At 48.4% G+C, this 22101-nt stretch overlaps 1 protein-coding gene across 2 annotated transcripts in view; it reads right to left on the bottom strand.

Moving 5' to 3' along the window:
• Shank2 (SH3 and multiple ankyrin repeat domains 2) overlaps positions 1 to 21662 on the bottom strand; it is a 537673-nt gene extending 516011 nt beyond the window's left edge. For both annotated transcript variants that reach the window (XM_023710614.1, XM_023710615.1), the window contains exon 1: positions 21556 to 21662. The gene's annotated coding sequence lies outside the window, so the exon portion shown is untranslated. The remainder of the gene's footprint in view (positions 1 to 21555) is intronic.
• Positions 21663 to 22101: the final 439 nt, after the last annotated feature.

The following is a 22101-nucleotide window of genomic DNA, read 5'->3' as shown; positions in this document are numbered from 1 at the left end:
GCAGGGCTGAGTCAGCCAGCATGCAAGTATAGCGGTACCTGCCTATAATCCCAGCACTGGGGACGCTGAAAGCAGGGGATCACCACAAGTCTGAGCTCTGTAGTGAGACCCTGCAACAACCAAATACATAAAACACACAAAAAAAGTCTCTCAACTAAACACGCAAGCCAGGAAGTCAGCAAGGCCACAGAACATCCCACTCACCAACAGAACACATGCTCTTTTTAATTATGGTGATTTGTACCACTGAATGCACACGTTAAAAACAAGAGTCTCGCATCAGTTTCAAATTCAACCTCAAAAAGCTGGAAAAAGGAGAGCAAAACTTATGCAAGTATTTAGGGCAAGGTAGATCTAGAGGTCTGTGTTTTTAATATTCAATATTAATTTTATTTGCGTTTAATTTATTCCCATGCCATTAAGTTTTTGTTTCTTCAGTTTCTTCCAGGATACCTTTTTCTTCGGGGCAACTTCCTCCTCTGGTTTAGGAACAATTTATTCCTTTTCAGTAAGAATCATCTCAATATGGCAGGGGGAGCTCATGTATGGATTAATATGGCCATGAGCTCTATAAGTACGGCGGCGCATCTTGGGTGCTTTGTTCACCTGGATATGTTCAATAACCAGAGAATCTACATCTAAACCCTTAAGTTCAGCATTACTCTCTGCACGTTTAAGTATGTGCAGCAAAAATTCAGCACTCTTTTTGGGCCACTGACCCTGCATCCAGCCCCACTGTTTGGCCTTGCACACCTACCAACTCCAACCTTGTAATGCCAGAATGGCACACAGTGCTTCTTTGATGTGATGTCCTTCAGATATTTGGTGGCCTTTCGGATATGCATACCCTTGATGGCCTGGGCAGTTTCATGTGTGTTCTTAAAGTGAACCTGAAGATTTGAGCCTCTTGATTTGCATGGTTTTGTGGGGTTTTCTGGGTCAAGAGAATAGCGAACCATTTTCACAGGTCACCTCAGGCTGTTCACAGCAAGCGGAAGCTAGATCTAGAGGACTTTACATGAAGTGAGCCAGACATGGAAGACAAGTCTCAGTGCTCTTATGCACCTGTGGAAGTGAAGACAGGTGGTCACACAGGAGCACAGGGTACAACAGAGGGCAGTGGAGGCCAGGAAGGGTGGGGCAGGACAGAGCAGAGAGAGCAGAGGAATAACAGGCACCCAAACATGAGGTCGGGGAGCACAGCCCTAGGGTCAGACAGCACAATGCATATCGTCAATTATGGTCTACATAATTAAACAACTAAACATTTCAAAATAGCCAGCAATTTAGAAGATTCTCAGCACGTGGATAATGTGTGAAGACAGACAGGTTGAAATTGACCTGACTTGGTCACTGCATGCTAGTACAGGTGCTGAGTACATATGCCTCGAAATGAGAAATAAAACCATCTAAATTGTTTTTAGATGCAAGAATACAGGAACAGAAAAAAAAAAGAGAAATATGATAATAAAGAAAATTCAGGCTAGGGAGATAGCTTGGCAGTCTAAGTGCCTGCCTGGCAGACTCAAGAACCTGGGTTTGATCCCTGGCACCAGATGCCATGCTGGGTGCATCAAGCCAGCCACCAAAATCAGATGTGGTGGCACATGCCTGCAATCCCAGCACTGGGGAGGCTGCAACAGGAGGATCACTATGAGTCTGAGCTGTATAGCGAGACTGCTGTATCAAATAAATTTTAAAAATTAAAAAAAAAAAGAAAATGAAAAAGAAAATTCAGCTAAACATATAGCTCAGGGGCACATGTGCCTGCCTGGCAAGCACAAGGTCCTGATTTCAATTCCTGGTACCAAAAAAGAAAATTAAATGAAATCAATGTAAAAGTCAATTAAATTGACAAAATCCTAGCACCAGAAGGACTCATAAAGAGAAACGAGAAAAACCAGAGCTATCCATGGCAGAAGGCCTCACCACAGACACCAAGAGGACTAGCTCCACACATACACACATCTGAAAACACAGACAAAACAGACTAGCTGTCCGAAACTACAGTTTAATAACTTGTCCAATATAAACAGGTAATTTGAATAATTCCATATAACTATTATGGAAATTGAATTCATTAGTTTAAAACTCCCACTTTTATAAGAAAAGTAAATTGTCAGACTCATATGGTTTTATTGGGCAATGAAGGATTGAAAGAAGACTTAATACCAACTCTACAGTATCCCGTTCAGAAAATAGAAAAGGCAACACCACTTGCCAGTTCATTATACAGAGCAAGTGGTACCCTGATACCCACACAGACATGACATAGTTAGAGACCTCTGTGGGGCTGGGAGATAGGCAGGATTCTGGGTCCTTAACTGCTGCTGAACAAAAGCATGATTTGTATATTCTCCTGGGAAGGTCAGCTGTTCTTATTAAGAACCGTGACTCTTCATTTGTGCCTTGAGATGCCCAACAGGTAACTCAAAGCAGAATAAAACTTGACCTTCACTTTATATCCCTTGTTAGTATAAATCTTGGGTCAGACCTTCCCTCAGCTATACATAGAGATGCGTTGATCATTTAGGCAGTCTGACTAGGCAGTCTGGCTGGACAGGTTTGATTATACCTGAATTTGTACAATCTCATTCCCCTTCAGGACTGAGAACAGCAAGTTAAGATGTTTACAGGGGTATTCAGCTATACCCTGAATCGTGGAGCTGTTGTCCTAAACCTGTGACCCCCTGGATTCCAGGAATGGTGGTACCCCATGACTGAGACCAGCATAGAAAGAGACAATCCTCTCCTGGGTGTGAAACCATCTCTCAGCTATAAAGACTCCAGAACTCTGACATCAGGACTGAGGCAATGATTTGCTGGACCCCAGCTTACCAGCCAATACTTGAAAGCTGACCTTCTGGGGCTGGCCAAATAGCTCAGTGGATTAAAGCACCTCCAATCAGGCACAGGGGCTGGGGGTTCAATGCCTGGGCCTGCGTGCCAGCCCCACCCCTGGGGCGCAGTGAGATGGCAAATGAGACTGGGTGTGGTGGTGCATGCCTGTAATCCCAGCTTTTGGGAAGCTGTAAACAGGAGAATCACTGTGAGTCTGATCCATACAGTGAGATGCTATACACCCTATAGACCCATCCCTAAAATACAGGAAAAAAAAAAAAAAAAAAAAAAAAAACCAAGCTGATCTTCTTTCTGCCTTTGCAGATAGGCTAGTCTGACCTGAACATGGCCTTCCAGCCACGTAAGCTGGAGTCTTTTTCTATCTTTCCTCTAAACTTTTAATTAATTTTTCTCCTAGAAATTTGTGCCTTATTTTAATTTCTACTTCTACTATAACAAGGAACTAGCTGGCAACAATATCAAAACCAGATAGTAAGTGACAGGGAAGGAGGGAGGGAGGGAGGCAGAGTCAGTCTGACAGACAGACAGAGAGACAAACAGACAGAGACAGACACAGAGAGAGAGAGAGAGACACAGAAAGAGAGACAGACACAGGCTGACTATAGATCAGTACTCTTCATGAACAGAAACATAGAAATCCTTACCAGAATGTTAGTAAATAACATGCAAAATGTATGAAAATTAGTATACACCATGACCAGATGGGCTTTACTCCAGGGACATAAGATTGGCTTACTCTATGCAATCCAGAGAAAGCATTTAATAAAATGCAGCATCTATCGGGGGCCACAAGACACTCTCTAACAAGTATGATAAGGTAAACAAAACAAAAGTATAGAAGTTAGAAAGAAAACTATGTCTATTCATACATGGCATGATCACGGAATACAAAACAAAAACCTGGAAATTATAAATGAGTTGAAGGAGGTCACGAGATATATGATCTACATATAATATTCCCATTTATAGTCATTTGGGAAAGAGACATTTAAACATAAGTGTCACAGAACATGTACGGAGCTTCTGTAAAGGATCTACATAGCAATGATGAAAGGAATTAAAGAATTCCCAAATAAATGAAGAGAGAAACTCTGCATTAATTGAGAAACTCAACACAGGGTGCTAGTTCTCAATCGGATACAAAAGCTAAACCCAACTCTTAAGATCTCACCTCCCCTCGCTTTTATGGCTCCAGCCCTGCCCCCAGGGCGCGCTGAGATGGCAACTGAGACCGGGCATGGCGGCTCGCCTATAATCCCAGCTCTTGGGAGGCTGTAAACAAGCAGATCATTATGCGTCCGATCTAGTAGTGAGACCCTGAACACCCTGTAGACCCTTCCCTAAAAAAACAAAAAATAGTAAATAAAATCTCAACAAGACATCTGTGGAGGGGGCCTGCCCCTTAGCTCAGTTCTTTAAGTGGCTGCTTCAACAAAGCAGTCAGGCTCAGGTTGCTGTGGTTCGATCCCCACAACTCAAGCCAGCCAAACCTGCCCTGAAGGCATTCGGAGCAAAAAAAAAGAAAAAAAAAGACATCTGTGGAGATGCAGACATTGTAGCTCTACATGGTAACCAGCAAGGCAGAGGAGCAAGGACGACAGAGCAACGGAGCTCCTGCATGAAACACACCAAGAAACCCACCTGGCTTCTGGCAAAGGCACCAGCATAATTGAAAGGGGAGAAGTTGTCTTACAACAATGGGGATGGAGCAATCAGCCCACCCGAGGAAAACTGATGAACAGCAACCAAAGTTACGTGCCTTCCACAAAAATCAACGCACGATGAATCATGGCCTTTCTTGTAGAGCCACAAAACTTTTAGAAAAAAAATAGAAAATATTCAGAGTCTAGGATCAGGCAATACATTCTTGGACTTGGTGTGAAAAGTATACTCCACACACAGAAAAACTGCTAAGAAGGACCTCACATCAATGTTAAAAATCTCAGCTCTGTAAAGGACCCTGGTAAGAGAAGAACAACCAGGGAGTGACAGGAAATGTTGGAAAAACACATATCTAACAAAGGTCTGTCTATTACAGATACAGAACTCACAAAACTCAATGGTAAAGACAAAAATCACAACAATCCAATTAAAACAAGGGCAAAAGAGACAGTGATACCAGGCGTGGTGGCGCACGCCTATAATCCTAGCACTTAAGAGGCTGAGGTCAGAGGGTTGCTGAGTTCAAGGCCAGCCTGAGCTTCATGGTGAGAACTTGTATCAAAGAAAAAAAAGGTCAGTAAGATAATTTACAAAAGAAGAAATATAGATGGCAAATAAGTATACGAAAAAATTTCATCATTGGCTATTAAAATGAGATATGATTATATACTATGGCAAACTATCAAAAAAAAATCAAAAACTCTCATCGCTTGGTGATAAAAGAGAGAAACTGGATCACTTTATCACTGGTGGGAAAATCAAACAGCACAGCCACGGAGGAAAACAGTCTGGTGGCCTCCTAAGAAAACCTCAGCATGCAGCTACGCTGTGACTGAGCGACAACACCGCAAGCGTCCACCCAGAGAACCAAAGGCCTTTCTGCTCACAGGAGGACCTGCACCTCATGGCCCCAGCAGCTTCATTCCTAATAGCGCCAAACTCCAGGCAACCAGGACAGCTTGAAAGAGTGGGCCCAAACATCCACACCATGAGCACTGCTCCACAGTGAAAAGCAAGGAGCTGTAGAGAGATGACAACCTGGATGAACTTCCACAGCGCTACGCTGAACCAGAGAGACGGAGGGAGGGGCAATCCCAAGTGTTACTGTAAGAGTCCATTTCTGAATAATTACTGAAGTGACAAGAGTACAGAAAAGGAGAGCATATCCATGGCTGCTCGGGGTAAGGAGCATCCAGGGTGGGAGGAAGTATACAGTGGAGGAGGAGGAGCAGAAAAGATCCCTGAATAGGCACACTTGACCTTGACAGTGTCAAAGTCAATGTCCTGGCTGTTACGCTACACAGTGTAGTTATCTAAAAGTTCCTAAAATAAAAAGGTTAATTTATCTGAAACAGTACATCATAGAAAATAAATCTCCACAGAGTGACCATACCACCCAGCAATTCCCCTCCTAGGCATCTACCTAAAAGTAACAGAACATATGTCCACATAAAACTGCATAGGACTGTTGGACGCAGCATCCTGAACAAAGCCAAGCAGTGCAGGTACCCCAAGTGTCTGACAGTTGATGAGTAGACAGAGGCACTGGCTTAACCTGCTATGTTTGGGTAATAAGTGTTCCCCAAGACCCATGTGTTAAAGAGTTAGTCTCCACGGTGTGGTTACTGGGAGGTGTTGTGGACCTTCAGGAGGACAGACCTAGAGCAAGTTGCTCAGATCACTAGAGATGTGCCTCAATAGAGACTGTGAGAACCTGGTCTCTCCATCTTTCCCTGCACCCCTACACCCATGCCTGCCATTTTCATGCCTTCACCAGAGGCCCAAAGAATTAGGCCTCCTGCTCTTGGACTGGGACCTCCAAAACTATGAGCTAAACAAACCTTTTCTCTTTATGAATGAATTGCCTCTGGCACTTTGTCATAGTAACAGGAAGCTGACTAATATCCCCAAAAGAGAATAACTAAATTACTAAGCTATTTTTAAATGTTAGCCTTTAGAGGTCTATTTTTACAAGTGCTCATCATTGTAACTGGGGTTGAAATCAGAATGATGAGCATTCTGAAATGGCTTTGTAGTTCTCCAGAAACATACTAGGCATAAAACAGCTCAGTATTCTGGGCTTCTAGTCAATGCACCAGCCCCAGACTGTGTAAAGCTCAGGACCTGTGTCCTAAAGGCCAGCAGGAAGTTATCAGCTTCTGCCAGTCTGCAGTCTGGCTAATTCTGTGTCCTCTCCTGTCACAGAACTCATTTATGGAGTCCTGGGAGAAGAGAAGTGAGTATGGGCCTCCCACACACGGAGAACACACCGTACCCCTTGGACAGGAAAACAGTCAAACAGCCTGTGCTGAGGGCCCTGCTGGGGCTGAGCACCAGAAGCTCTCAAAAGGAAACAAAGCAAACATTCTAAGGCCTGTGGACAAGAGGCCACAGGAGTCCAGATCCCAGCACCCAGAGCCACAGAAAAGCCAGCACAATCTTTACGAGAGAACAGCTGAGAAGAAGCTCTGCAGAAAGCAGACAAGATGCAACTTATAGTGCAAGACCCTCCCATAGGATGGACAGATACCAAGTCGGCTCCTGTGAGCACTCCTAGGGGCTGCTGGGAATACCATTGGGTGGAACTCCAGAGATCACTGAAGCGGATCCAAGCAAGGCAGGCCTGTGCCTGGGACCCCCAGCCTGGGCAACTTCTTAAACACGTCACCTGGGTGGGAAGATCCCAGCAGCAGCAGGGAAGACAGCAGGGTTGGAAACAGCCCAAAGATATGGGTGAGGAGAGAGCAGATGAAATGGGACTCAACATCCACAAATTGTGCAGCTGTTACAAAGTACAGACATGAACTACACAACTAACTCAGTGTGGAGTTTTCAGGTAGATATTGGTCAAAGCTTTCAGGAGCAGGAAGCGCCCTCTGCCACTCTATACAAGCTGCTGAAGTCCCACTGGACCAAATAAACAAAAGGCTCCAACATGTGCTGCTTGTGGGTTGGTGAGTACCTCCCCGCCCTGGCAACACACGTGGAAGAGACTTTGCATGATGCAGCCAGAAGGACCCCACCCATCAATGAAGGACACTACGCAAGAGCCACTCCCTCCCTGCCCCACTACTCTTCTCCATCTGCCATAATAAGGGTCCAGCCCTAGGCCTGGTCTGGGCTGAACTCCCAAAGGCGAGTTGTCCCATGAGGCTCCCAGGACCCAGCCTGGCTTCCCTGGAGGACACCAGATATGGGGAAGAACGATACTGTGCAACCTCTCCCGCACACCCGTTATCCTGCTTTGTCTTGAAATCCAAGGGAAAAAAAGAAGCTCTTTCCACATAAATGGAGTGAGTGGGCAAGAGGGGCTCTCAGCCGAGGAACCCAAGACCGTATGAGCCAACAGTTGCGCTTGTTTAGAAAACTGCTGAGACTTGAGATACTTACATGACCATGTGCCACATGCTCAGCACCACGACCAAAATGTGGCAGCAACCCAAGTGTCCATGGATGGATGATGGCGGCACAATGTGATCAGGCTAGCCACACAAGAGACTACTGGTCTTAAAGAAAGGAAAAGGGAATCCTAACACAAACTACAATATGGATAAACTTGGAGTATTCTACACCCAGTAAAATAAAGCAGACACCAAAAAAAGACAAATATTACATGATGCCTCTAATACCAGGTCTCATTCAGACAGATTCATACAGACAGAAAGTAGGATGGGAATGCCGTGGGCTAGGGAGAGAATGGGACATGATGTTCAATAGGGTTAGTTTGAGAAAACGAGAAAGTTCTGGCGACAGATGGAGAAGATGGCGAATGTGCATCCCTGTACCACGCATTTAACGATTAAAATGGCAAATTATTTTTATATATATTATGTATTCCCTTTTTTGTGTGATACTGGAGATCAAACTGGGGACCTTGGGCTTGCCAGGCAGGCACTTAAGCCCCTGAGATCTCTGTCCAGTCACCTATTCTATAATTTTTAAATCTACCAATAGAGAATGAGCTTAAGTGCAAATGCAGGACACAAAGATACCATCAAAATTTAAAACTTTCATACTTCAAAGGATGTCATTAACAAAGCAAAAACAGAATGCACAGAATGGGAGGAAATATGAAATTATGTATCTGATAAGAAACTTGGGTCTAAAATATGTAAACAATTCTCCTTATAAATAACAAAAAGACAAAAAAGTATTGAAAAATGAATAGTGAACATTCCTCCAAAGAATATAACAAAGTCTCTGACGTGTACCCAAAACAATGCCTTATTCTCATTAATCCCAAGAGAAATACAAATCAAAATCCAACAAGAGGGATTAGGAGTGTGCCTCAGTGGTACAGTGCTTGTCTGCTGTATTTGGGGCCCTAGACTCAATCCTCAGCACAGAAAAAAGAAAAAGAAACAGAAGAAGGAAAAAAAAAAAACAAAACCCACCTAACCAGATACATCACACCCACCAGAATGGCTACACTCAAAAGTAGAGCTAATAACAAGTGTTGGTAAGGACACAAGTAAGTTGGTATCCTCAAACCCTGTGGACAGGCTGGTAAAATAGCTCATCCACAGTGAAGAAGCCTGGCAGCTCCTCAAAAGGCTAAACATAGATTTACCATAAGCCCCACAATACTTACTCCTGAGTAAGTGTTCTGAGAAATGAAACCGGGTCTGCATAACAATTTGCATGTGCACAGCAGCAAGATGCCCAGCAGCCACAGAGTGGGCAAAACCTGCACGCTAGCCACGCGATGCACGCAAACATGAAGTGGGTTTCACTCACACAGTGAACGAGAAAGGAACAAAGCGCTGTCTCCTCCCACAACATGGATAAACCGTAAAAGCTTCACGCCAAGGGCAAGAAGACAGTCACCACAACAGGCCATGGAGAGTGACCTGTTTTTATAGAAAAGTCTAAACTAGGCAAAGCCCAAAACAGAAAGTAGAGTCTTTTTTTTTTGGAGGGGGGGGTTGCTTAAAACACTATAAAAGAGCAGCAATAGCCCTTCACTCTGTGAATATGCTGTTAGTTACTGCACTGTGTTCTTTAAATGTAGCCAGGCCTAGGGATACACTCCTGTAACCCCAGCACTCTGGGAGACTGAGGTAGGATTGCAAGTTTCAGGCCCAGCCTGAGCAACTTAGCAAGACCTTGAGCAACAATTGAATGAACAAATGAATGTGCTCAGTGTGGAGGCCCAGGGTCTGGGCCACAGCACCGCAGTAAACAAATGAAAAACAGAAATAAATAAAAGGGTGAACTGTATGGTGTGTACAGTATACGTTGATAAAACTGATACATATATACATAGTTATACCTATGTATACCTATGTATGTATATACAAGTACATATACACACACACACACAAACACATACATATATATTTTAAGACTTAGTACAGTACAATCACATTCCACATTCCTAGGCACCTGATTGGCACGGGGTGGGCACATCCCAGGCACTAGGAACATTCTGATGAACAGGACAGACAGAAAAGGTCTACCCTGGTGTCTCAGTTACTTTTCTCTCTTGCTGCAGCAAAACACCCAACACCCAAAGTGAAGGAAGGAAAGGTTTATTTAGCTCACAGTTTGTGGAGGTTTTGGTCCATACTCAGCTGGCTCCAAGGCAGAGTGGTACATGGAGGAGAGCAACCATTCATGAAGACAGCAGAGAGCAGAGAGCGGAGGGAGTGGCAGCAGCTCAAGCAGCTAGCCAGCCTCTCTCCCCTCCTTACACTGAATGCAGAGTATCTGCCCAGGCACTCACATCCATAATCCCAGCACTGGATAAAGAATCAATCATAAAATCCAGAAGCCACCCCATCCATGACTGCATGAGGCTTTGGGGAGACAACTAGACACAAACCATAACACCTGGGATGAAGATCGTCCAGAGGGAAGCAGGCAGGTAACAAGTACCAGGCCACACCGAGTCCAGGTGTAAGTTGCCACAGCTGGTAAAGCAGAGAGCAAAGGAAGGGACAGCTGTACGAGCTCTCAGCCCCTCCACCCACCACGCTCCCAGCCCTGCGTCCATTGTCAAAGGTATCCAGAGAGAGGCCTGCCTACCAGCCTACAGGGGCCTCACTCTCTGAGAGAAAGAGGGAGGGCCTGCCTTCTGTTCTTATCCCATACAATCAGGTTACCAAAGGGCTGACTCTGAATGACCAGACATGAACACCTGTTACCAGGGAGCATCCCCTCCCAGCCTCTCCCTCAACCTTCCTCCTAACCCCACTCAGGAGAAGAGGAAAAAGAGAAGAGACTGCCCCATCAGCCAGGACAGAGTCCAGCTCTTCTTTGTAAATTCACCTTCCTCAAGATCACCCTCCATCTGGCTGGACACGCAGACCCCACTACTGATATGTAAGAAGTCACCAAAGAAGAGACAAATGCCAGAGAGCGTAGTGCAGTGAGGACAACTCAGTAACACAGTGCTGCAGGGCTAAACCAGGATAAACTTTGCCTGCTACCAAAAACCTGAAAACTTAAGTCTCAGGTAATCCCAAGGCTCAAACCCCACTCATTTCCAGTTTCATAAAGCCAGACAAGGCATGGGGATTTTGTTTTCCAACAGAATGGTTGGGAACAATGAAATGAAAACACACAAACAGTCCAGCACATAGCAGGTGCCCAGTTAACTGCCTGATAAATGGGCATGCTTCATGGTTCCGTTATTAGGAATTTATTTACTCAGCAAACTTTTATCCAAGGTGAATGCCTGCTACTAACAAATTCCCAGTGTGCTCAGTGCTGTGCCTCAGTATGAAAAGGATGCGGATGGGTAAGAAAACTCTGGGGTCTCCAGCTACCATTTGTTCTGTGATTCCCAAGGATCCAGTGTTCTCAAAGGCCACCCTTAAACTCTGTGGCTGGGCCACATCTTCCTCGGGTGAGAGCCCTGGTAGTGTTGGCTGCTCCTCCCACTGCTAGGGGTGACATGAGCAGCCTGGGAAAGGCATCAGTCTGGAACCTTCTTCACTCCTTCCCTGTGCCCATGCTCCTCCTCACAGTTCTCTGGAGACAGTCAGACACTTTTCCTATCCCCCCCCCAAATATCCAGTGCCTGAGCCCCCAACCCAGCAGAAAGCAGATAGGCTGAGGACCAAGCCAGAGGAGGATGGGGGAAACAGGCAGCATGCCACACACTCTCCTTTGTCCACAGCTGGGAGGTCACCCAGGCCCCACAGCCTCTCTTGTATGAAGCCTCCCAGACAGTTGCTACCTCCGGTAGGGATGAACATTGAGGCCATTTGCCCTTTCTGGGTAATGGGTCACAAAGCAAGGACACTCCAAGGTCACATGCTGGGGCCCGCATGGCCATGGCCTAGAATGGCTCCTCTATGGCTCACAGGAGCTTCCTGGTGCCCTGTCACTGCCATACAACTTAACTTTTGGTCACATCACAGTGTACCATGTCACAATGTGCCTCCATGTAGATTTCTTTGGGTTCATCTTCTTTGGTCATCTTTTTTAGTTTCTTACATCTATACATTCATTTTGTTTCCAAGACTTGAGATGTTTTCAGCCATAATTTCTTTGAATAAGTTTTCAGGTCAAAGTCAAACATGGAGAGAATTTTGAAAACAGAATAAATGATGCCTTTCATACAAGGGAACTTCCATAGGACTATCAGCAGATTTCTCAGCACAAACCTTGCAGGCCAAGAGAACATACGATGAGATAGTCAAGATACTGAAAAGTAACAAAAAAAAAAAAAAAAAGAACAAAGAAAACACCAAAATCAGTACATACAGTGAGGGACAGCCAAATAGTTCAGCAGATTAAAGCACCTGAAAGCAGGTACAGCAGCCAGGGGTTTGATCTCTGGGCCTAACATGCTAGCCCCATCCCCAGGGCACACTGAGACAGCAATTGAGACTGGGTGTGGTGGCACATGCTTGTAATCCCAGCTCTTGGGAGGCTGTAAACTGGTAGATCACTACAAGATCTAGTATGAGAACACCCTGTAGACCCTTCCCTAAAATACAAATTAAAAAAAAAAAGAAAGAAAAGAAATACTATATGCTGTGAAAGTGTCCATTCCAAACGCAGATGTTCCAAGACAAAAGCTGAAAAAATTCATCAGGACTAACTTAAAAGAAATGTTCAAGGGAGCTCTCCAAGCTGACTTGGAAGAACATTAAAAAGTGACACAATAGCATAAGTGTGAAACTCACTAGAAAATACAAATATACACGCTAACCCAGAGTCTGTATTATTGTAATAGTAAGAGAATAAAGCACTTTTAATTCTAGGATCAAAGTTAAAAGAAGACAAAAATTGCTAAAACACATGAACAGTATAGATGTAAACTGTGGTAACAGTGAAAAAGTGTGTTGGGAAGAAGTTAAAGTGTTGAATTTTTGTGATTCCATGTGTCACCTTAAATTAGACTGCTAGAATTAGAAGATATTTTATGTTTGCCTTAAACTAACCATACATATGTATTCACAATACACCTTTGAGAATAAAACCCCCTGCGCCACTCCAACCCCTGGCTGCAGATGGATCAGCTGCCTTTCTTCGCTGAGCACACAGCTGGTTGTTGAATATGTTGCCTCCCGGGAACACAGAACTGTCCCAGCACGTTTGTCTCTTCTCCTGCCCTTGATCCCACAGCTATCTACCAGGGCCTCCTCAGACTCCGCAGCAGCTCCTTCCCCACCCTCCCTCCCACGTGCTCCTATCCACAAGTGCTGTTGCAGCAGCCTCCACCCGGACAGGGCCTCACATCCACAACCCTGTCCTGCTGTCTGCCCCCTTGTTACTGCCCAGGCTCGTGCTGCCCAGCCTAGGGACAAGCTCTCCCTCTCACGTACCCCACAAACACCTCTTCTACTCCTCAACTACTGCATACCCATCTCACTCTGCATCATGCCAGCTGCTCTGCCTTGTATCCACAACCTCCTGAGCTGGCGCGTGGCAGCCTGCAGATGGCCCTGCATGTGCAACACACTGTCTCAGACTCTGCACCAGAAGGCCTGTTTCTTCCTGCTTGGCATGGGGATCACCTATAGACCATCCAGAATCCCAGCTAAATTTCAGATATGACTTGAAAGGTGAGGATATGCCTTGTTCAAAACATCCACCTGGATATATGACAAAGCTGGCCTTTGAGTCCAGCCCCTGTCCAGGAGGCTGGCCCTATGCTCCTTCTAGCAGTTCTCAATGTGTGTTCTAGGGAAACCTAAGGGTTCCCCCAAGGCCTCTGCAGGGGAATTGACATCAAAACCTTTTATAGATTGAACTGCTGTTTCACTCTCCTTTTCTCCCACAGTGGTCACGTTCTCCAGGATCCATACAACACGTGATACAACAGACAAGCAGAGAAGTCAAGCCAGGCAACATGGACTTTTGTAAAAAAACAAAAAAACAAAAAAAACAACAACATGTAAAACACCACCATTCAACAGCGCTTTTCCATTTTAAAAAATTATTAGTTTTCTGGTTTGCTTTGTTTCTGATTATTCCTTTTTTGGGAAATGTTTCTGCAAACAAATGTTATTTATGTTAATGTATAATGAGAATACTGTTGCTGTCCTTAAATATATAAATAACGCTTGCACTATGGGAGACTGTCCCCAGGGCCTTTGCACTGGGCTACATCTTCATTCTTTTCTGGTCTTTGAGGCAGGATCTTGCAAAGTCAGCAAGTCACCCAGGCCAGGGCTTCAGCTTAGCTCTTTTTGCCGCATGGGATGCTGATTTCAATTCTCTTTTTAAATTTCCCATAAGACAAATTGTCAATAGACAAATACACATACTCAAACATTTCTGGGTCCTTAAAAGCTTCTGTTAGGCCAGGTGTGGTGGCACGTGCCTGTAACCAACCACAGCATTCTGGGAAGTTGAGGTAGGAGGATCTCAAGGCACAGGCAATTCAGCAAGACCCTGTCTTAAAATAAACAAAGGACTGGGGACACAGCTCAGTGTAATGGCCCTGGTTCAATTGACAGTACCACAAAATAAACAAGAACAAAAACGCCCTCTCCTAAAAGAGAAAAGCAGCCTTCAGACTAATTTTGAAGACTTCTGTGCTTTCCTGTCTCCTTCATCTGAAAGCGAACAGGAAGAAAGACTAGTGTGTTCCATGGTGACCTAGAGGCAGGTAAGGGGCTGGTGCATCATTCTGCACAGGGACCACCTGTCCAGGCCCAGCCATGAGGTCTTCAGGGAGTTCAGTCAGCATCCTCTGTCTTGGCCCATCACTGGGAAAGGGCACCATGGTCCCAGAGTCCACCCACAGCTGCAGTGGAATAACAGCGTGGCTCTGCATCAGGAAATTCCCTGCCAAGTGCCCCCATTTACCATGAGTAGGGCTTTCACCATGTGCATTCACAAGAACCACAAAGGAAGGGAAATGGAAGGATTTCATGAGAGTTTGCTGCCCCTAAACAGCAGGGACACTGCACCCTTGCTTACCACACTCACCCAGGGCCAAGGTGAGGGCAGAACCTTTGTCTAAGAAAAGACCAGCTTCCAACATTGTGGGGCCACAAGCCCACCAGCTCTGAACAGCTGAGCATGTCATGTCTTGGTGTCCTGGTGTCCTGACAGGCCCATCTCTACCCCTTCACTTAGGCTGAAGTGGGCATCCAGCTCCCACTACCCAAAAGCTTTGTTAAAAACAGGCAGACTCTAAAATGGCAGAACAATCCCAGGAGGGTCCTGTGCAGACCGGACAGAAAACCCCCCCAGCACCCAGCATGAGCCACTTAAACTCCAGAGGCATTGCCCACAGGGACCCCAAAGATGCAAACTAAACGCAGGCGTTCCTGTTGCTTTAGCAACAAACCACGTTCCCCACTTCCACAGATGTGATGAACACACATCACTGCACTTCAAGGAGCTGGAGGAGCTCTAGGAATCAGGAACAGGTTATTTGTTCCTGTCTTTGTGATTAGAGAATTATTAACAGTAAATCCAGGCTGGTTGTCAGCATCTTCAGAAATTCCATTCCCAGCCCCACCTAAAATCTGAGTTCACATTCCATAGAAAACTCACTGTTTACCCACAGCCTTCACCCTCCACTCCCCTAAACCCACTTGGTAAACATCCCAATGGAATGATCCTGGCCAGTGCGGGCCTGTGTCACCATCAAAGTGCCTGGTGTCCCAAGGCTATAGTGCCAGCACAGGGCCCTGAGCAGCCAGAGCTGCTCCTTTGTCTGCAACCTGCCAAGGAAGCCACTGGTTTGATGTCTTGTGTGACTTTTAAAAAAATATTTAATTATTTCATACAGGGTCTTGCTACACAGCTTGGACTCCTAGGGATTCCCCCATCTCAGCCTCCCCAGCACTGGATTACAAAGCATGTGCCACCATGCCCAGTTTCAGAGCCAGCAAGGCATGCCTGGGCTCCAAGACTGGCACATCATGCGGCACCAGGGATCAAACTCGGGTCCTCGAGCTTGTCAGGCAGGAGCTTAGACTGCTGAGCTATCTCCCCAGCCCTTCTGTGACTTCTCATTGCTAAGTGACACCAACGGAGGCAAAGCCTGGATCCACAATGGAGCAATGACCATGGTACCTTCCCATTGCCAATATGTTCGTCACCACCATCCTGAGTCCCTAGGGCCTGCTTGCAGGGGTCTTTCTGAAGGACCTCCATGCTGAGGAATCAGTAGTGAATTTGCAGAAAATTTAAAGCACAGAGGTTCATATCCTGCCTCCCTTCCTAGACCAGCCAGAGCAATCCCAGCTCCTGGCCTGTGTGGGCTCTGGGCCTGAGCTCTTCTGGGGTCAACATGCACCCCACCTGTGGGCTTCAGACCTCCCAGGACTCATCCCAGCTAGGTTCCCCATTCTCCACCCTGCCTTCTTCAGCCCCAAGAACCAAGCATCCAGTAGAGCTCTGGGGAAGCACCCAGGCAGGCCCTGGTATTCCTCACTCTGGCTGCACCTCAAGGAGGACATCCTCCAATCTGTAGGGGAATCATGAGGCTGCAGGCTCAGAGGTCTGGCCTGTGGACAGCTCAGAGGTCACACCATCTGTCCATATGTACATCAAGGTGTCAGTGTTCCAGGATAGATATTACCCACCAGGACCTTCTTTCAACTATCCTACCTCCTAAAACCTTGAGGTTTCTCAAAGTGTTTTCCCAGAATGCTTATAAAAAGAATCCCTAGGGAACTAGATATTAGCATTTTCTAGATGGGACCTGGAGCCTGTGTGCACCCTTGCCCACCACTGTGGCCTCTGCTGAGGAATTTGGGCCTGATTCAACCCCTATGCCCCACTGCACTGCTCCCAGTGGCCCTGGCAGAGGCCTGGACATTGCATACTCAAACACTATCCCTGTCCTGGGGTGCCAGGACAGCTCAGCACCAACATCTGGCAGCCAGTCAGGGAAACACTGTTTGTGGCCACTGCTACCCAAAACTCCCAACAGCTGGCCAGCTTTTAAGAGCTTAATCCCCCAGGTAGTGATGTATGCACTACAATAAGCCAGCCCAGAGTCACACATGCAGTGTGCCCCAGGTTGCTGTTCCTGAGCCCTGGGCAGGTCCTGGGCACAAAGCATGATGTGGGCATGTTCCCTTACCCTGTTTAATCCTAGAAACCCCTGAAGGGAAGGCTTTTATGTCAGAGGTACTGTAAAGACGACCTCAACAGTCCCACCACTGCCAGCGAGGTGAGCACACATCAGCTGGTCAAACCAATTCCTGAATCTGCTTTCCGCATCAAGAAATCTGACCAGTCAGCCAGTCATAGTGGTGCAAGTCTATAACCTCAACACTGAGAGGAGTACCACAAATTGGAGCCCAGATTGGGCAGTTTAGCAACATATCAAGACCCAGTCTCAAAATTAAAAAGCATCTGGAGCCACAGCTCAACACAAAGACTTGGGGTTCCGTCACTAGCATGGGGAGGTGGGAGAAGAAGAGAAAGAAAGGAAGGATGAAATCTGATCAGAAACTGGTTTTTACCTGCTATTACCTAATTTCCCACCACAGAAACAGGACCACAAACCTTCTCACTGCCTTCTAGGTGTGCTTTCCCAGTAGGTGATGTCTTCTGAGTCCTGGCAGCATGGGGGGACCTGAAGGCTGGGATCCCCCAGGGTGCCCAGGATGTCTGCGTGCAATCCTAGCCTCTATGCATCAGCTGTGGGACCTGCAAGAAGTGGCTTCACTACCCTGAACCTCAGGGTCTGGATCTGGTTTTGTCTCTCCTTGGGGTTTAGGGGACTTAAGACAGCAAGAGCTTACCACGGGGATACCTGCTGAGAATCCCAGATAGTCTGGAGAGGAGGTTGTGGCAGGAGGACCACATATTCAAGAGCAACTGAGACCCTATCTCAGAAAGTGAAAGAAAGAAAGAACGCATGCACGCATGCAGAGAAAGCAGAACGTCCGTATCCTAACTGCTGACTCTGTTATTATTACACCTGCTGGTGGTGCTTTTCCTGCCTTGAAACCAAGACTACATCATTTCTGCCAAAGGCACCCATTCCAAGAATGCAGTCAAACAACCCAGACCTCGTCCAGATGTTTGTATGTTCCCTGCTGAACACACTGGGGGCACTCGCTGTGTTTCGCAGCCAGCACCCAACAAACATTTCTGTCACAACCCTTGGGCACCTGCACTAGCTGCTCTGGCACTTCTCTTTGTCCCCACCAGCCTGGACATTCCCAGGGGCAGCAAGCTGCACTGACTCCCAGCCTGGCACAGAGCAGCAGGTCCTTCGGTGATGACCTTGAACTCATTTTGATGCACTATGTGGAGGAAGCCCCAGATCAGCTGTGCCAGCAGAGAATGGCAGATCTCAGCTCTACAGCTACAATGCTACACCAAAGTCACAGGGTCTGGAGTCAAGGGAAAGGGTCTCAATCTGTTCACAGTCTTTCAGTGAGTGGCTCATTCATTCAGAACCCAGAAGAAGAGCCTGGGGACTCCGAAGGTGAACATGACAGACCTGTGCAGAGTTTTCCTTTCTCTGCTTCCCAAACTCCCTGGCGATCAAAGGAGAGAGTTTCAGGAAATTAGTGAGGTCACCTGGATGAAGGAGTCCAAAGCATACATCATACAGGTTTACAGTGGTTAAAGATAACCAGGGCTTCATGACAAGGCTGTGTGTGTAGATTCTCTCTGGTCATGCCCTCCTGGATGCCCTCAGAGCCACTCAGGCTCAGAAGGAGGCTCTGCCTGCCCAGTAAGGAGACCTTAGGAGTCGGACTGTCCACAGCTCCTGCAGGACTCCAAACATATCCCTAAGCCCCACAGGACCCGCTTTGGCCTCCAGGCATCTGCACACATAGATCCCACAGCACTGTGCCCCACTTTGGACAAATCCCCATTATCCATGGGAACCCACAGGAACCCCAGAAATCCATCTCTTAGGACTCCATTACATATTCAGAAATAAAGCAAGCATGCTAAGGAACTGTTTTTCTACAAAAGTCCACTCTGTGGAGCGTTTTGTGTCTGGGCCCACTTCTGGCCTAGTCTCAGTTTCCCTCCCCTCCTCAACACTCTGAAGAAATATGAAGTGCAATGTCAGCTTGCAGTTCTCTCACCTTCCTCTGGTCAGATTTCCTCTCATCTGAATCCAGCCTCAATAATCCTGCCTCCTAGATATCCACCTCCCACCCTCTCAGGCCCTGGACCAAGTCCCCTGAACTTGATAGAGGCTCCAAGACACCAGCAGGGGGCACACTCACAATCTGGAGCAGCCGCTGAACAAGCCTAGAAACATCTGGGAACTTCTCAGAATGAACAGGGCTTCCTAAAGCAAAAGGTGCTGGAGACAGGCAGAGATTCCCTTTCCCTGCTGGCAGATCTAAACTTGTTAAAAGCAGCCAACGGCTGTCAACAGGGTCCCCAGGGACGTGCCTTTGAAAGCCAAAATCATCTTGTGCATAAAGAGCTCCTTTGACACCTGAATCCCAGCCTCCTGCACAGAGGCCCAGAGAATGAACCAGCTCTCCACCCGTTTCCTCCTCCTTGGAAGTTTTCCTAGTATGATAATGAAATTCGTTCCCTTTCCTTGAGAACATTGCTTCCGGAAGTCCTAACATTCAGCCACTATTACGACAGCCTCTTTTGGACAGATTCAAGGGTCTCTGGAACCTTCTTTAAGGATACTAACTTCTGGGATAAAAACCCACAGCTACCACCTAACCCTCCTTAAAACAGAAACGTGCACTACCCCTGCCTTAATTAGCACAAAGCTCCCTCCACTCTCACTGCCCAGGTAATAGAAGATTCACTGCTTTGATTACAGGTAACCTTGCTGCGACCTACAAGTGGTTGGAAAACTCAGGCTTCCAAATGTAAGAGCCCGTGGACATCCCATTACACCCCCTCCCCACCAGCGCGCAGTAGGAGGTGCCCACTATTACTGAACGTGGACAGCAAGGGACCTGGCTGGATCCACGATGACTTCTGCTAGATCCCTAGCCAGCAGAAACTCCCTGGTAGGTGGGCCCAGGTTGAGGGTCGAATTCCAGGTAGAGGTCAAACCACCATCCCCTGTGGGCTTCCAAAATTACCTCCTTGCTTCCAGGAGCTCTGTTTAATTAGCTAATTGACCTCGTTTAATGTTCAAACTTTACTTTGGAAGAGAAGCAGGTCACACACCTATTCAATTTACTACCTCGAATTTCCACGTGGAAACCACTACAGTATTTTCGGATGACCTCGGAGGGCTTCCAGAAGCACACTCTGCCCGCAGCCATCGCCCCCCACATAATCTGGCCTAACCCTCGACCCGCGGGCCCAAGCACCTCCTCAGATCAAGCTGCCCGGAGTCCCTTTTAAAAGCTCTGCTGCCGAAACGCAGATTCAGTACAACCATTTCTCTGCCTCTCTGGGCGCCCCCCACACCCCCAGAAAACAAGAATCTTGCCTGCACGTCTACCCACCCAGAACAGGAGGTCCATGAGCAGATCCGCGGGAGAGAGCCACGCCTCGACTCCGGGACCCGGGTGGCGAGGTCCACTGACGACCCCTTTGCCTTCTACACCCAGACAGCGAGATCCACCCTGATCCTGGAATTCGGAGGTGAGGTCTACAGCGACCCCCGGAGCCTGGCGGCGAGATCCAGTGCAAGCCCCACACCCGCGGCTCCCAGGATAAATCAACGCGTGTATCGCAGGGGTCGCACCTGCTGGCTCAGTCTTCCGCCCCAGTCCATGGGGCGAGTGCGAGGTCTGCGTCTCCGGAAGCGCTCCCGGCGCTAGGCGCACCTGGGCTGCCCCGTGGAAGCGCCTGGGCTGCAGGCGCGCAGGCGGAGCTGCCCGCCGCGGGGGAGGAGGGATGCCCGGGCGAAAGTTGCCAGGGAAACTTGAGCAACTCGAGCGCGCCGGTGCCAACCTTCTGCATAATTCACAGGCGATGGCGGCCGGACACGGGGGCCTTTCCCCTGCGCCCGCCGGGTCCCCACACCCCTGCAGGAGAGCGTGACGGCAGGGGTCGGGCACCCGGCGGGAGCTCCGACGGACCCCGGAGATTGCGGCGCCAGACCCGCTAGCACCCTCCAGGCACACGAAGTGCAGGCACCGGCTCCCCGGACCCGGCTGCTGCAGTTCCGCACGCGAAGCTGATGGGGCTGTGGTGACAGCAGCAGGGTCTCCAGGGACTTTGCACCGTGGCAGGGTCTGCGCCCCCTGGCGGCCCCGCGCCCGCTCCTCCTCCAGGTTTGCTGGCCCACGTCTGCGAGAAGCCGGCGGCAACCTACTGCAAGCCGACCCCAGCGAGGGGCGGAGGCTGATCTCTGTGCTATCCCAGGGGAAGGGGCAGGAAGAACTAGAGGTGCAGGGGACAAAAAGGGTGCTCCTGCACTGTGTGCCCATACCTCTCCCAAAGCTTTAAAACCCCGTCTTTGCCCCGTAGGAAAGCCGTGGGGGTTGGGTGTCTCCTCAGAAAAGCGAGCCCCACCTGGTCGCGCACATCGTCTCCCCAACCCCCGCCCCCAGCTTCTACGAGTCCTGCTTACCAGATAGTTAGTGCTCCTGGAATCAAGACGCACCCAAAATGGCTTAGCGAGCAAGGCTGGGTACCTAGGGGCACCTACTGTCCTTTGCAGCCCGTGCCCGTGGCGCCCTGCGCCCCCAGCCTCGGTCTCACCTTCTCGCAAGGCAGCTCACGAGTTGGGGGCGGGCCGGAGCCCCAGCCTAGGGCCGGCGTCCGTGCTCACCTAGCTCGGCCGGGGGGACCCGAGCGCGGGAGCCGCGGCAGCCGCCGCCGCCGCGGCTCAGGTGTCGGGAAAGGAGCGCCGCGGCCCCGCCCCGTGCGGCAGCCCGCGACCCGGGGCTCCCCGGTGGGGAGGTCCCGGTGCCAGGCAGGGTGGGGGAGGGTCCTCTCGCTGGCTGAGGATCCACGCCGCCCCCCCGCCGCCGTCCCACCTGCCCCGGCGCTCCCGCTTGGCTAGCGGGGTCTGTTGTAGCAACCCCTGGAGACGCCAGGCGCCCAGAGCCGCCCCGCCCCGCCGCGGGCTGCGTGGCTCGCGAACCCCCTCCCCCAACAGCCCAGCGGAGCAGAAAGTCCCTTCATATTGTAAAGCCCGGCTCATTCTGTATGATTATCTGGAACGCGGCCGGCTCCCACCCTGGAAGATTTTAATAGGATTCGGAAGCAGAGCCCGAGTACACAGGAAGCGTTAGCAGAGCAAGT

The sequence above is a fragment of the Octodon degus genome, unplaced genomic scaffold (assembly GCF_000260255.1).
Source record: "Octodon degus isolate 3935 unplaced genomic scaffold, OctDeg1.0 scaffold00018, whole genome shotgun sequence".
Taxonomy (NCBI): domain Eukaryota; kingdom Metazoa; phylum Chordata; class Mammalia; order Rodentia; family Octodontidae; genus Octodon; species Octodon degus.
This window is presented reverse-complemented; position numbering and strand designations above follow the sequence as displayed.